Genomic DNA, 17,698 nt, shown 5'->3' on the forward strand with positions numbered 1-17,698 from the left:
ATTTTGGAGAAAAAATGCTGATGGTGAAAGAAATGTCAAAACCACAAACACATCAAAGAGGCCCATATTCCTGGGAACAGAGAGGAAGGTCGTAAAGGATCTACTTGTAGAAAACATATTAATCCTGGGGTACTGTCCTCTTTCCTCTTGCCCCCCATCATCTCAGGTCACTTAGCTCCTATTGCTTTTCAGCTAGAAAAAGCAAATGATATCCTCGCGAGGACTCTGAACAATGTTATAGGAATTCAACTGTTTTTAAGTTTGGTTCTTATAACTACTAAAGCATAGCTTAACTGTTACATGAATATAAGTTCCTTACAAATGGCAATCACTTCTCTCCAGAAATGCAGTGCTAAAGATTCTGTTCATGCACACACAACAGGCAGGCTCCTCATGACCACCTGTTTTTATTTATTTATTTATTTATTTATTTATTTATTTATTTGAGAGAGAGCATGCAAGCAGGAGGAGGGGCAGAGGGAGAAGCAGACTCCCCACCGAGCAGGGAGCGCGATGTTGGACTCAATCCCAGGATCCCGGGACCAGGACCGGAGCCAAAGGCAGATGCCCAACCGAATGAGCCACCCAGGCACCCCTGTTTTAGTTATTTAAATTCACTTTTACTCAAGTTATTTAATGCAAATCATGGCTGACTACTAATTATTCAACAAAATCTATTTCCTCTTCTTCCTGGACACAAAGCTGGACTGAGCTTCCCAGCTGCCCTTGTAGTTAGATCCGGCCATATGCCTGGAGTTTTAGGCCACGAAGTGTTCCTAGAAGGGACGTTTGCCACTTTGAGGCCTTAAATTTCCAATGCATCGGCCGACTGAGATGAAGGGGACAGAGGACCCTAGAAGCTGCGTGCTGTTCTCGAGGGTGGAACCTGCCTCAGCTTGGGTCTCTAAGGAAAACCCAGCTACCAAGCTATTCACTTGCGAATCTAGAGAGAAACTGTGACCAAGATCGAGACTTGGATGGCGCTGTGCCGTTACCTTTTTGATCTATTTATTACCACAGCCCATGCCAACTAATACACCAATAAAGTTGTTTTTTCGGTCTTAGTTTTCTATCCATTTATGATTTTGTAGATGAATTGTAAATTTCAAATATTTATTATTGTATTTGCAGTATATCTTTGAATTACAGGTTCTCAGAAGCACCATAAAACAGACATAAAAGAATTATATTAAGTAACAAGGACTTAATGAAGAAAAGATAATTGTAAGAGAGTCTATATAAATGACACGCAAATATATCTCTTTCCCCCACATTTAGTGCTTGATTCATAGTAGGTGTAAAATAAATGTCTGTCGTCTCATCAATAAACGAGCCTCCCTCCCGAGCTCCAGACTGACATTTCCATTGCCCATGAGACAGTTGCAAACAGCTCTCCTCAGGAGCATCCACAGAACATTCCCCAAACTAACCTTCCCTGTCAGCCTCTGCCTGTTCTGCCTCCACCAAAATACCATCGTGCTCCTCACTCTCCTGTCCCTTGGCATTGTCCTCTGTGGACTCACAGCCAAACAGTTGCCTCATCTTCCAAGTTTTATTTCCCAAATATCTCTGCTCCTTTCAGCCCCCTTCCTCTGCTCAATCTCCCTCATGTCCACATTGACCCAATGTGACAGTAGTTCTCAGGCTTCTGTTTTTCTCACCAGTAACATTTCGAAAAAAGTGTTTTAAGGACCAACATGGGATCACCAATTTTTGCTTTTGCCAGATAATACATAATATACATGATATATTGAGATATATCACATTTTCTTCATCCATTCACCATTGATGGACACTTAAGTTGTTTCCATGTCTTGGCTAATGTAAAGAATGATGCAATGAACATGGGCATTTATTATTTATTTATTTATAGACTATTTTAAAAATGGTAATGTAGGGGCACCTGGGTGGCTCAGTCGGTTAAGCGTCTGACTTTGGCTCAGGTCATGACCTCAGGGTCCTGGGATCAAGCCCCATGTCGGGCTCCCCGCTCAGTCGAGAGTCTGTTTGTCCATCTCCCTCTGCCCCTCTCCCTGCTCATGCTCACTCTCTCTCTCTCTCTCTCAAAGAAATAAAATCTTAAAAAAAAAATGGTAATGTAGGGAGGACTCAAATTCAGAATATAGGGGAGTCATTTACATTACGTATATTTAATTTTATGCAAACTCACTACAGTGTCCAAGATTTTCTACTCAAGTAGTTGGAAACTCTTCTGTGTACCAGCACTTGCCTAGAGGTCCGGATATCCTCTTGTGGCCAGATGAATGTTTCTGAGTAAGCTCCAGTCACAGTGCTCCCATGATCAATAACAGCCTCTCAGTTCCTGGTGGCCTACACCCCCCAGCCTGGCATTGAAACTCCCAGCAAGGAGACCCCCACACTACCTTTCCATTGCTATCTCTAATTTCCAGAAATTGGAACTTTCTCTCTTCCCTTCTTTTCTTTGACTATAGTTTCTCCCAGCTTATGTGTTCTTTTCTTTTTTTTCCCCACCAGTCAAAATTCTTACCCAAAATTTAAGACCAAATTTGATGCCACTGCTTTCATGAAACCTTTTATGATCCACCCAAACAAACAAGATCTTTCCTCTCCTTGAACTTCCATAACACTATAAAGGGCAACAGGGGGCCAATGTTTCCAGGTGCTGTTTTTTTACCCCTCCCACAATAAATCCTTGAAGATAAGAATAATGTTTAACATGTTTTTGTTACCCCTGCCATATTTAAACATTAAATATTCAATATATATATTTAATGACTAAATAATTGTTTTGAACATAGTGGGCACTCTATTTTTTAAAAGTCCCTTTCACACATTGAAATAACTTTAATCTTCAATGTCAAGTAAATAGCAATAGGGTATTGGGGAAACAGGGATTGCTAAGTAACTTCTTTGTTCTTTCCAACATGAGGGAAACAAAAATAAATCCTTGTTTCTATGACCATAACACAGAAGCTTTCCTACTATAAAAATTTTATTCTAGACTTCTACCCCGGAATTGTCTTGTCTTTTATTTTAGGTTCCTACCCAGGATTGAATTGTCCTACAGGCAATTTGTAAGAAAGATGGGAATTACAGAGCTCACTAACTCTAATTTTGTGTCTATGCCAATTTTAGAGAGGGTACACAACTTTTGTTCTTTGGGTTTTGCATTCATCAAAAAGGAAGAAGGAATGGGGCGCCTGGGTGGCTCAGTCGTTAGGCGTCTGTCTGCCTTCGGCTCAGGTCATGATCCCGGGGTCCTGGGATCGAGCCCCACATCGGGCTCCCTGCTCCGCGGGAGGCCTGCTTCTCCCTCTCCCACTCCCCCCTCTTGTGTTCCTGCTCTCGCTGTGTCTCTCTCCGTCAAATAAATAAATAAATAAAATCTAAAAAAAAAAAAAAAGGAAGAAGGAATGAGATGACAAAGTTCAAAGACCTGAAACCATAAAACTCCTAGAAGAAAACACAGGGCGTAAACTCCTTGGCATTGGTCTTGGCAATGATTTTTTGGATTTGACACCAAAAGCAAAGGCAACAAAAGCAAAAATAAACAAGTGGGACTACATCAAACTAAAAAGCTGCGCAGCAAAGGAAACCATCAACAAAATGAAAAGGCACCTACAAAATGGGAGAAAATATTTGTAAATCATATATCTGAGAAGGGGATAATATCCAAAATATATAAAGAACGCATGCAACTCAATAACAAACAATCCAGTGAAAAAATGCAGAGTGGGGTGCCTGGCTGGCTCGGTTGGTGGAGCATGTGACTCTTGATCCAGGGTTGGTCAAGCCCCACGTTGGGTGCAGAGATTACTTAAAAATAAAATCTTTAAAACAAAAATAAACAAAATAGGCAGAAGATCTGAATAGACATTTTCCAAAGAGGACACACAAAAGGGCAATAGGTACATGAAAAGGTACTCAGCATCACTAACCGTCAGGGAAGTGCAAATCAAAACAACAAGGAGATATCACGCCACACCTGTTAGAATGGCTGCCATCAAAAAGACAAGACATAACAAGTGTTGGTGAGGATGTGGAGGAAAGGGAACCCTTGTGCACTGTTGGAAATGTAAATTGGTGCAGCCACTATGAAAAACAGTATGGAGTTTCCTCAAAAAATTAAAAATGGAGGCTTTCTACTTCTGGAATATGTCTGAACGAAATGAAATCACTATCTTGAAAAGGTATCTGTACCCCCATGTTCATTGCAGCATTATTTATGATAGCCAAGACATGGAAATAACCTAAGTATATGTCAGTGGATGAATGGGTAGAGAAAAATGTGAGATCGATCTGTTTATCTATGACTCAGTCATAAAAAAGTAGGAAATTCTGCCATTTGCAATAATATAAAACTTGAAAGGATATGCTAGCTTATGCTAAATGAAAGAAGTCAGACAGAGAAAGAGATATTGTATGATCTTGCTTATATGTGGAATCTTAAAAAATCAAATTCATAGGTACCGAGGTTGTCAGAGGCAGGGGGGTAGGGGGCTGGACAAAATGTGTGAAGGTCATATCGTACAAACTTCCAGTTATAAGATAAATAAGTTCTGGGGATTTAATATACACCATGGTGACTATAGTTACTACTGTATCCTATATTTTAAAGTTGCTAAGAGAGTCGATCTTGAAAGTTCTGATCACACACACACATAAATTATAACTATTTGTGGTGATGGATGCTAACTAAACTTACTGTGGTAGTCATGTACATATATCAAATCATGTTACTAAAACTAATACGATGTTATATGTTAATTGTATCTCATTACAACTGGAAAAAAAATTTTTAATTTTTATTTATTTATTAATTTTTTAAATTTTTTTAAATTTTTAAAATTTTTTTAATTTATTTTAATTATTTTTTTTAATTTTTGAAAAAGATTTATTTATTTTAGAGAGAGAGAGAACATGTGCATGTAAGTGTGAGCTGGGGGGAGAGGGCAGAGGGAGGGAAATTTCAAGCAGACTCCCCACTGAGTACCCCCCTTTTTTGAGCACCCCTATTTTTTTAGATTTTTTTTTTTAAAAAGGAATGAGGGGCGCCTGGGTGGCTTAGTCGGTTAAGCGTGAGACTCTTGATTTTGGCTTAGGTCATGATCTCGGGGTCATAGGATCAAGCCCCAGCTTCCACGCTCAGCAGGGAGTCTGCTTGAGATTCTCTCTCTCCCTCTCCCGCCACCCGCCCCCCGGCTCATGTGCTCTCTCTATCCCTAAAATAAATAAATAAATCTTTTTAAAAAATAAATAAAAATAAAAGGAAGGAATGAGATAAAAAAGCTCATCAACTTCACTCTCCTTTAACAACTGAAGGAAATCTGAACACTTGTACTTCCATGTTCTATCTTTGACCAAAGAAATCTAACTTTGCCTCTAATGGTCTATAAAAATCAATATGTAAATGTTTTAGGTTTCCTCCGATTATATGAATAGGAAATTTAGCAAAGATTGGGCTGAATATATTTTATTAAGCTTTTCACTGTTTTATGGAAGGTGTGAAAAGAAAGGACAGAACCCTATAAAAATATAGGGCTTTCAGTTTGGGATTTGAATTTGACCAAGAGTATTTGGTAAGAGGCTCTTTATATTTAGCCTTGCACTAGAGCTAGAGATGAGAAAAATATAATGGTTCTTTAAATTAATTTCTTTTAAAAGATGAACCTCTTGACTTCCAGCTCTAGTTAAGATTGAGTGCCTGACACTGGACTCATCTTCCTGCTGTAAACAACAATAAAAGCTAGACAAATACAGGCATTTGAACACACAACAACTGCAGGCATTGAACAGAAACCAAGGCAGGGTTATCACCCTTCAGAAAAGAGAAGCACACGAAGTCAGCCTTGCATTCATCACAGGGCTATGGAGCCCAAGCAGAGGGCAGCAATGTCTCTGGGCAGAGGAAACAGAGCTCAGAGCATAGGCCTGCTAACACAGCTGGGTTTGGAGGGCAAGGTGCCTTAGAGGAGGCAGCTGCAGAGAAGGAACCCTCTAAAATTGCATAAAAACTTCCCTTGGGTACCTGGCCCACTGTTAAGATGTGCATGAGCAGGGCAAGACCCCAGGAGATTCCACAGGGAAGTTTCTGGAAAGCTGAGAGCTGAACAGATTTCAGAGGTTGCACAATCATGGAAGACATGAGAGGTTAGGCCCAGCCTAATGTAGAATGTATAAACAGTCATAGATACGGAGGCATGAATAGAAACCCCAGAAAGGTCACATCCTGGGATTGAGGACCATGGAATACCAACGTTAACAGGAGTTTGGAAGAAGTAGATTCCAGTCCACACGGAGGACTTTGATGCATTCCAGACTTGAGTGGAGGAAGTCACTGCAGATGTGGTGGAAATAACAAGAGAACTGGAATTAGAAATGGAGTCTGAAGATGGGACCGAACTGCTACAGTCTCATGATAAAACTTGAACAGATGGGGAGTTGCTTCTTATGGATGAGCAAAGAAGGTGGTGAAGATGCTGTGCAGATTGCTGAAATGACAACAAAGGATTTAGAATATGACATAAAGTTAGTTGATAGAGCAGCAGCAGAGTTTGAGAGGACTGACTCCAGTTTTGAAGGACTATGGGGAAAATGCTATCAAGCAGCACTGCATGCGACAGAGAAATAATTCGTGAAAGGAAGAGTCCATCCATGCAGCAAACTTCATTGTTGTCTTATTTTAAGAAATTGTCACAGCCACCCCAAGCTTCAGCAATCACCACCCAGATCTGTCAGCAGCCATCAACAGCAAACAAGACCCTCCACCAGCAAAAAGATGATGACTCGCTAAAAGCTCAGATGATGATTAGCATTTTTTAGCAATATTTTTTTACTTAAGACATGTACACTGTTTTTTAGACATAATGCTGTTGCACACTTAATAGACTATTGTGTAAGTGTAAGTTTTCTATGCACTGGGGAACCAAAAAATTCATTTGACTCTTTATTGTTTTATTCACTTTATTGTGGTGGTCTGGAACGAAACCCGTAATATTTCTGGTATGCCTATATACTGCAAATGATAAACATTGTGAAAAATTTTAGGAAAGACCTAAATAAATGAAAATATATAATGTTCATTTAATAAAAAACCCAATATTATTAAGATGGCAACTTTCCCGAATCAAATTCCAAGGCAGCATTTTTTGTAGCTAATCAACAAGCTGATTCTAAAATTTGTATGGAAACCCAAAGGATCTAGCAGAAACAATCTTGAAAAAGAAGAACAAAAGTGGAGGACTTTTGGGGCACCTGGGTGGCTCAGTTGGTTAAGCGTCTGCCTTCAGCTCAGGTCATGATCCCAGGGTCCTGGGATCGAGCCCCATGTCGGGCTCCCTGCTCAGCAGGAAACTGCTTCTCCCTCTCCCTCTTCCTGCCATTCTACCTCTCTCTCTCTCTGTCAAATAAATAAATAAAATCTTTAAAAAAAAAAAAGTGGAGGACTTACACTACCTGATTATGATGGTACAATAATCAAGTACAGTGGGGGTATCGGTGTATTAGTAGACTACAGATCGCTATAATAGTATAGAAAATACAGAAATAAATCCACATGTATGCAATAATTGATTTTTGACAAAAGATCCAAGGTCATTCATCAGAAAATGAAAATCTTTTTTTAACAAAAAGTATTGGTACAACTGGATATCTGCATGGAAAAAAATAACCTTGGACTTGGGTCTCACAGCGTAAACAAAAATTAATTTTAGATGGATCAGAGACCTAACCATAAAGTCTAAAATTTAAAGCTTTTAAAAGAAAACACAGAAGAAGATCTTCATGAATTTGGAGTAGGCAGATATTTCAGATGGAACACAAAAACACTAACCATAAAATTAAAATTCATAAGTTGGACTTCATAAAAAGTAAAAACTTCACCATTAAGATAATAAAAAGGCAAGCCACAGAGTGGTTAAATACATTCTCAATATATACATTTAAAAAAGACTTGAATTCCAGAATATGTGAAGAATTCTTACAAATCAATAAGGCAGAAGGGAAAAAAAACCCTCAAGTAGACACTTAACAAAAAGATGTACAAATGGCCAATAAGCACATAAAAGAAGCTCTACATCATTATTCATCAAAGATATGTACTCTAAAAACATGAGACATTATGTCATACCCTTTAGAATAACTAAAATTTAAAGGAATTACAATAGGTCCATACCCCTTCCTATTTCCCTTTGCTTCCCAAACGATTCAGTCCTAAAGCCATCATGTGGAGCAGAGCCAAGTAGGTGCCACATAATGGAGATTTGGGGGAAGAGGCAGCCACAATGGGTTAGAACAGTGTATCAGAACTCTAGCAGAGTGAGGGGAGCAAGCATGTTTAGGGACAGTTCAATACAGCATATTAGAGCATAAGCAAGGTAAGACAGGTGCTCACACAGAGAGAAGCCCAGTGTTAGATGTCAGAGCCTGAATAGAAAGAGCAGAGAGTCCATATGGGAGATAGCCCAACATGGGGAGTTAGAGCCTGAGCTGAGTGAGAAGGTGTCCATGTGAGGGTGGCCCAAAGAGTCAGAGCCTAAGTGGTCTAAGGGGGTCATCCATTTGAACAGGAGGCCCAAAGCAGGATCTCAGAACCTGAACAAGGAGAGGAGGGTGTCCTGGTAGAAGAGTAATCTGGAGTGGAGTATCAGAGTAAATATGGTGAGGAGGGTGACCACATTGGGAGGAGATAGGAGTGGACATGGTAGATTAGATACATTCAGTGTACCGATCAAATAAATATAATACGGATAACACATGTCAGAGAAAAGAGTTACAAATACGTAAAGTGGGAAAACTAAAGTGAACCATATGAGTTGGGTTGGAATTGGAAGTATTGGTGTAGACTTAGGTTTTCAATAAATGTAAAGAGGTATAGAAATAAGCACAGATGGGGCGCCTGGGTGGCTCAGTAGGTTGAGAGTCTGACTCTTGATTTTGGCCCAAATCACAATCTCAGGATTGTGGAACCTGCTTAAGATTCTCTCTCTCTCTCTCTCCTCTCTCTCTGCCCCTCCCCCCACCCCACCCCTGTGAGCGTGTGTACTTCTTCTCCCTCTCAAAAAAAGGAAAGAAATAAACATAGATGTAAATGTGTGCACTTGGTGTGTGTGTGTGTGTGTGTGTGTGTATCCATTCACATATTCCCTAGTTTTCTCCTGAGATAGGCACTAGGAGCAGTGATATGCTAATAACAATGAGCACAACAAGTGCCTAAATCTTGGTTTCTAAATACCAGCCTCCATTAAAAGAAACTAAGTCTCCTTGGAGAATGGCTCATTCTCAGTTCAAGACAATAGTGAATGTTCTTGTGCCAGAAAGCAGAGAATTGTTCAAAGAATGATAGGGGTATTTCAAAAGGACAGAGAAGCCAGCTTATAGGGCCAAATATGGTACAATTTGAGTATCAAAATAAATGATAGTAATAGATTATTGCCCTCTGAAGAACACAGGAAACCACAAGTCCATACAGATATAAATTAATAAATGAACAAACTAAAAGTTTTGGAAGCAATTAGTTACCTAATATCAGAGTATTTCCCTACAAAAATATTAATCACAAAGAGAAAAAAGTAACTTTCTATTGGAGAAACCATGCAGACATCACCTTATTCAAATGATCAAAGTGAATATTATCAGTAAGGGGACAAATTAAAGTCATGTACCTGCTATGATACTCTTGCCAAATATGTGTAACATGGATACAATTATGAAGAGACATCAAATGTCCCCAAATTTTGAGGCCATTCTATAATATAATTGGATTGGAAACTTTAAAAAAAGGCAACTTGTTGGGGCACCTGGCTGGCTCAGTCAGTTGAGCATCCGACTCTGGGTTTTGGCTCAGGTCATGATCTTAGGGTCGTGAGATGGAGCCCACATTGGGCTCTGCACTCAGCATGCAGCCTGCTTAGGATTCTCTCTCTCCTTCTCCCTCAGCCCCTTCCTGCTTACACTTTCTCTCTCAAGAAATAAAAATAAATAAATAAATAAATAAATAAATAAAAATAATTTTAAAAATAAAAAAGGCAACCTGAGGAAAGTTCCAGTTTGATGGAGACTAAAGAAATTTGACAACTAAATGCAACATAGACTTTTTTTTTTTTTAAAGATTTTATTTATTTATTTGAGAGAGAGAGAATGAGAGAGAGCACATGAGAGTGGGGAGGGTCAGAGGGAGAAGCAGACTCCCCGCCGAGCAGGGAGCCTGATGCGGGACTCAACCCCGGGACTCCAGGATCATGACCTGAGCCGAAGGCAGTCGCTTAACCAACTGAGCCACCCAGGCGCCCTGCAACATAGACTTTTTGAACAGGATCCTCTTACTAGAAAAAAACATTATTAGGACAATTGTTAAATTGAATAGTGAATAGTGTCTGAGGATTAGATGTTTTTTGTGCACCAAGATTAGCTTCCTAATTTTGATCATTATGTAGGAGAATGTCCTTGATTGTGTAAAATACACACTCAAGAATTGGGGGGAATGGAGCATCAGGTTGGCAACTTATTCTAAAATGGTGAAGGAAAATGTTCTCTGTATTGTACTTGCAACTTGTGTGACTGTGCTAAAATTTTAACAAAATATATTAAAAATAGAATCACACGCAAAAGATAATATCAAGTTTTGGTGAGAATGTGAAGCAGCTGTTCCACACTGCTGGTGGATGGTTAAACGGTACAACCACTTTGAAAAACCGTATGTCCGTTGCTTATAAAATTTAAGTTACACCTACCCTATGCCCCAGGAATTCCACTCTGGAAATGTTTACAGAAAGTCTTGAACTAGAATGTTCTTAGCAGATTTATTTGACATAGCCTCAAACTGGAAAGGACTCCTATGTCCATCAATAAGTGAATGGATAAACAAACTGTGACTTATCCATGCACTGGAAAACTATTCAGCAATAAATAGAAGTGCTAATACACAGATTAACATAGATGACTCTCAAAAGAATTATGTTGAGTGAAAGAAGCCAGACATAAATGAGTTTATACTTATGATTCCATTTATATGAAGTTTAAGAACAGTCAAAACAAGACCAAAGAGATTGAAATTGGAATAGTTGTTGCTTTGGGAAAATGGGGATTGACTGGAAAGGGGCAAGAGAGAACTTTTTGGGTGCACAAATGTTTTGTATCTTGATTGGCTGATGGTTATATAGGCATATATATTTGTCAAAACTCATCAAACTGTACATTTAAAATCTATGCATATTATTTTTATAAACCATACCTCAATTTAAAAAGCTAAATTTTAGGGGCGCGTGGGTGGCTCGGTGGGTTAAGTGCCGGACCCTTGATTTCGGCTCAAGTCATGGTCTCAGGGTCCTGGGATCCAGCCCAGCGTGGGGCTCCAAGCTCAGTGCTCAGTGAGGAGTCTGCTTGAGCTTCTCTCTCTCCCTCTCCCTCTGCCCCTCTCCACCATACTTGGACGTGTAAGCATACGCATGCTCTCTCTCTCTCTGTCTCTCAGTCTCTCAAATAATAAATAACTAAGTCTTTAAAAAATAAATAAAATGAAAAATAAAAAGCTAAATTTTAAAAAATTCACTAAATCATCAGCCGTGGTTACCTTTAAGGGGTGGGATTCTTTCATTTTCCACATTATGTATTTCTGAGGTGTTTGAACTTTCTTCAACATGCATGTCTTAATTATTTAAAACAGCCACATTTAGAATCTGAAAATATAATTACGTAAAGGTAGGATTTGTCCAAAGGGTGCTCAAGCAACTAGTTGCTTCAGGGAAAAATTAAGTTACATCTTCTTCTTTTCATATATGCCCCACCCCCACGCCCCAAAGAGTTCAGGTAAAGTGAAAGAGGTAATGTATAAAATCAAGCCATAATTTTAAATCAAGCCATAAATAACAGAAAATAGAGGGTAGTATTTATCTTATTTCCAAATGGCAAATAAACTAATATTGAAAGCAATGTTAGAAATTCTAAAGGAATAGATTTTTGCTACATAAAAACTATTAAGATATATAATAAAATTATATGCAAACAAAATTAAATGCAACAGGAAGTTGGGGGAATTTATAAACACATGGTATTTGACAGATTTATAGGCAAAGCATGTGAATTCTAGAAAGGAAGGAAGAATAGAGGGAAAGAAGGAGGGAGGGAAAGAGAATAAAGGAAGGGAAGAAAGAAAAAAGAGGGAAAGGAAAAGAAGAGAGGAGAGAAGGGAGGGAAGAGGAAGAGAAGGAAGGGGAAAGGGAGAAAGGGGGAGGGGAGGGACGGAAGTTAGGAAGGGAAGGAAGAGAGAGAGAGAGAACACAATCTTGGCTAATCAACAAGTGAATAAAAATTAAACCTGAAATTTTACCTAGCAAATTAGCAAACATTACTGTTATATTCTAGTATTTGATGGCAGTCATAGTCTGTCCTGACAGGCAAGACAAATTCTTGGTAACTACTTGTAGGAGTGTAAATTGCTACATTTCTGGAAACCAATCTAGCAGTGTGTATTCATAATCTTTAATATGTTTATATTCTTTGAACCAGAAATAACCACTTTTTGGAATCTGTCTAAAGAAAGTAATCATAAGAATCGCTCTTCTCAAGATTATTCATAATTGCCAAAACAATTTTAAACAATAGCCTAAATGCCAACCTTTTGGGACTAGTTCGTTAAATCATAAGATATCTGTTTGATGGATTATTATTCTACCATTAAATGGAGCTTACAATGAGTTTTTAACGACACTTTTAAATGCTTTTTTGTTGTTGTTTAATGCTCATGATAAATTAAGACTAGCAAGGCTGACTCCAGTTTGCCTCCGAAACAGAAATTTCCCATAGGGGCAAAAACACTGTCTCTAGACACATCACATTCCCCGCACCCGCCCCATTGTATTTTAAATATATTAAACGTTAAATGGTACCTCTGCCCCATATACACATGTATGATTCAGGGTTTGTTCCGGAAAACACAAGCCACTCTACGTCTTCTGGGTCTAGGGTCTAATGCCGCGGGAGGGGCTTCCACGGTTGTTGGACGAGCAGGGAGGGAGCCGAGCTGGGGCGGCGGCTGCGAAGGCACGAGCGGTCGCTGACGGTCTCGGCCCGAAGCGGGGGGGCTCGGGACAGCTCGCCGGGCAGCCTGGGCGACTCTCACATCCGCTCGGCATCCGGCTGTCACCACCTCTGGAGACGAACAGCGTCCCTTCCGCGTCTACCGTCCAAATTTCCCCCCGAATTCCTCTCGTGCCAACTCCAACCTCCCAGCGGGGGCATTCTGGGAAATGTAGTTCGCCGCCGCTCTGCATTGCGGAAAAGGGGTGGACAGGAGGCTGAGGGCTCACTCAGCAAGCCCTCTCCAGCAGGACTGGCCAAGTCGGGGACTCATCCTCGTACTTACCTGTCGGGGTCGGCCAAATAGTCCGGAGGCCACAGGTGTTAGGGTCGAATAGAAAAATATTCTGGATTAGAGATAACAGAGGCTGTAGTATATATTTTATGATTAAAATAGCTCATTTTTTCTCACATGGGAGGCATTCCCGGCATATTTTATTACAAATTTGCAAAGCAAAACAAAGCACGGAGCTGTATGATTTAAGCCAATTTATAGATCCTTTTTAGAAAGATTAGAAAATGACTTTAATAAAACTATTCAAAAAAACTACTGGAAACCCTCATACACTGGTACGAAGGTAAAATGCTGCAGGCGCTGGGGAAAACAGTCTGGTAGTTCCTCGAAAAGTGAAGCATGCTACTTAAAAAAATTTAATTTTCTTTTATTAAATAAAGGGGTACCTGGCTGGTTCAGTCGGTAGAGCACATGGCTCTTGATCTCAGGGTTGTAGGTTTGAGTCCCACTTTGGGTGTAGCAATTACTTAAAAATGAAAGTTAAAGCCTTAAAAAAAAGTTAAGCACAGAGAGACCATATAACCCAGCAATTCCCCTCCAAGTATATATCCAAAGAAAAATATGCTCACACAAAAACTTGTACACTAAAGTTCACGGCAGCATTATTCTTAAAGCCCAAAATGGAAACAATCCAAATACCCACCAACTAACCAATGAATAAACAAATGTGATATATCCATACAACGGAATATTATTTGGCCATGAAAAGAAATGAAATACTCGTACATATTACAACATGAATGAACTTTGAAAATATTATGCTAAGTGACAGACACAAAGGCCGCATACTTTATAATTTCATTCATATAAAATGTCCAGAATAGGCAAACGTATAGAGATTGAAAGTAGATTTGGGGCTGAGGAGAAACGGGCACTAGGAAGTGATTGCTGGCAGTAATCGCTAGTACTTGCTAATACCAGGTTTCTTGCGGGAATGATAAGAATGTTCCAGAATGGGCGCCTGGGTGGCTCAGTTGGTTAAGCGACTGCCTTCGGCTCAGGTCATGATCCTGGAGTCCCTGGACCGAGTCCCGCATCGGGCTCCCTGCTCGGCGGGGAGTCTGCTTCTCCCTCTGACCCTAATCCCTCTCATGTGCTCTCTCTCATTCTCTCTCTCTCAGATAAATAAATAATAAAATCTTTAAAAAAAAAAAAAAAAGAATGTTCCAGAATTAGAAGTGGTGATGGCTCTATGACTCTGTGAACACAATAAAAATCATTGAATTTTAAAAACTTGTGGTAAAATATACATAACCTAAAATTTATCATTTTAAGAATATTCAAGTGTGTGGCCCAGTGGCGTTAAGTACATTCACATTGTTGAGCAACCATCGCTACCATCCGTTTCCAGAACTCTTTTCATTTTGCAAAACTGAAACTCCATGTTCCATTAAATAATCACTCTCTATTCCCTCCTCTCCCAGTTCTGAATTTGACTTCTCTAGGCTCCTCATGTTAATGGACTTTGTGATTGGTTTATTTCACTGAGCATAATGTCCTCAAGTTCCATCCACGCTGGAGCATGTGCAAAATTTCCTTCCTTTTTCAGGCAAGATAATAGTATATAGATATATATATACATATATAAATATACAGATATAAGTTCTATATCTTTATCACATGTTGTTTATCCATTCATCTGTTGACAAACAGGTTTCTTCCACTTTTTGGCTATTGTGAATTATGCTGCTATGAACATGGGTGTTCAAATACCTTTTTTTTGAGACCCTGCTTTCAGTGCTTTGGGGCATATACCTAGAATGGAATTGCTGGGTCATATGGAAATTTTATTTTGAATTTTTGAGGAACTGCCATGCTGTTTTCCATACTGTTTATACCATTTTACCTTCCCACCAGCAGTGCACAAGGTTCTGGTTTTTCCACATCCTCACCTACATTTGTTATTCTCTGTTTAAATTACTTTTCTTATGATAGCCATCTTAATGTTTGTGAAATGGTATCTCCTTGTGGATTTTTTTTTTTTACACTTCACAAATTTGCATGTCATCCTTGTGCAGAGGCCATACTAATCTTCTCTGTATTGTTCCAATTTCAGTATAAATGGTGCTGAAGTGAGCACTCATTGTGCTTCCTTCCTTCCTTTCTTTTTAAAGATTTTACTTATTTATTTGAGAGAGAGTGAAAGCGATCACAGAGGCAGAGGGAGAAGCAGACTAGCCGCTGAGCTGAGAGCCTGATGCGGGGCTCGATCCCAGGGCCCTGAGATCATGACCTGAGCCAAAGGCAGAAACTTAACTGACTGAGCCACCCAGGCGCCCCCTCATTGTGGTTTCTATTTGCATTTTGAATTATTACTTTTAAAGGGTGAATTTTATAGTATGTGAATTTTATCCCAATTTAAAAAACTGTTCATTGAGAGACCCTTGTGCACTGAGCATACCTAATGTCCAGATCTTGGCTTCTAAGTAGACTTCTTCACTAAAAGAAACCCAATTTGGGGTAAAGAAAGTACAAGGTGAGCCTGGGACATTTCATTGTACCAGAAAGCAAGGAAGTGCTCAAACAATGATGGGGTATGTCTAAAGGACATTGGCCAAATTTGGGACACATTGAGCATCAAAAAAATGATGCTATACTTGATTGTAAATTATTGTATAAATAATAATCCATGAATTCATGGTAATAAAAAGGAGAGAAAGAGAGAAAACAATGATCCTTTATAGAAGAGTGCCAGCTAATAGATGTAAAAGGAACTGGAGAATTTAGAAATCACCATTTTGCAACTCCTAATGAAATTTGTTCAAGCAAGGATTTGGTAATAGATGCTACAACCATTAAGTGAACAGTTATTACAAAACTGGTATCATCTCCCAGATTACTTTTAATTGCAAATGGAAACATATACCTTTGCAATGGAGAAATCTGGCAATGGGGGCGCCTGGGTGGCTCAGTCTTTAAGCGTCTGCCTTCAGCTCAGGTCATGATCCCAGGGTCCTGGGATTGAGCTGGATCAAGCCAGATAGAGCTGGCGTCAGGGCTCCCTGCTCAGCGGGAAGCCTGCTTCTCCCTCTCCCACTCCCCCTGCTTGTGTTCCCTGTCCCGCTGTCTCTCTGTCAGATAAATAAATAAAATCTTAAAAAAAAAAAGAAATCTGGCAATGACTACTTTTTAAAAATTAATTAGTTAATTAATTTGAATAGTCTCTGCACTCAACACAGGGCTCAAACTCACAACTGCGAGATCAAGAGTCGCTCGCTCCACCGACTGAGCCAGCCAGGTGTCCCTGGCAATTGCTACTTTAAACACGTGATCAGTTTAACATCACGAATTGTAGAAAAACTTGACGCATGTCCTTCCTAATATGATGCAATAGTAAGTACACAACATCAACTATTATTCTTACTAAAATGTGTGGCCTGAACGTAATCAGGCTTCTCTAGACCCGATCTTCATTTTCCAGGAATTCAGGGGAGTGTGGGACAAGTTAAAGGACACCATGTAGAATATTCTACAAGGCACTTGATTTCAAATCTTTAAAAAGTCAAGGCCACAGAAAAAGGGAAACAAGCAACTGCAGCAAGGGACTGCTGTGGATTAAAAGACACTTAAGAGACCTAATTAAACAACAGCAACGAGAACAAAACATCACACCTGTTCAGTAAGGGTCTACTGCTGGCTGCGTGTAGATTTTGTAAATTGGTGCTAAAATTATGCAGGCACATTATTTATCATGCTTTAGTGATAACCTAAAATATTTATTATTAAAACTTGTTAACAAATGGAAATTTTTATTGCAAACCTCTTTCGTATCCCCTCCCCTATGGGAAAAGAAATCATAATCACAGAAATGGCTGTCCTTGAAAGCATATAATATAGCATGTGCTTCAAGATAGTTGTGTGATTTATCACTAAATCACAGATTCAGCCTGGAAGAAAATAGAAATGTATGGAACAATTTTTCATTTCACAGGGCATGCAAACCCCTTCCACCTGTTAATGTCATTAACTACAGTATGGGCCACTCCACAACACAATATTTCTAGACAAATGAAGCTTTTAAAATAGCACTGCCCAGTAGAAATATAATGTGAGCCACAAATGTGAACCCATATATAATTTTACATTTTTTAATAGTCATGTTAAAAAAGTGAAAAGAAATAGGTAAAATCAATTTTAACAATATATTTTATTTAACACAATATATTAAATCATCATTTCAATAAATCATTAATATAAAAATTATTAAAAAGGCATTTTACATTCTTTTATTGTACTGTTTTGAAATCTGGTATATAATTTACACTTCTAGTACATTTCACTTTGGACTAGCCACATTTAATATACTTACTAGTGGCTTATATGCTGGACCGTGCAGGTCTAAAGTAA

General features: G+C 39.1%; 1 non-coding gene across 1 annotated transcript; it reads right to left on the bottom strand.

The window, feature by feature from the left end:
• Positions 1-15,324: 15,324 nt before the first annotated feature.
• Positions 15,325-15,431, bottom strand: LOC115937876 (U6 spliceosomal RNA). The gene has a single exon (XR_004073098.1). It is a non-coding gene; the product is annotated as a U6 spliceosomal RNA (small nuclear RNA).
• Between the last annotated feature and the right edge of the window lie 2,267 nt (positions 15,432-17,698).

This window comes from Leptonychotes weddellii, chromosome 9 (genome assembly GCF_054177405.1).
Source record: "Leptonychotes weddellii isolate Sample4059 chromosome 9, ASM5417740v2, whole genome shotgun sequence".
Lineage (NCBI taxonomy): Eukaryota > Metazoa > Chordata > Mammalia > Carnivora > Phocidae > Leptonychotes > Leptonychotes weddellii.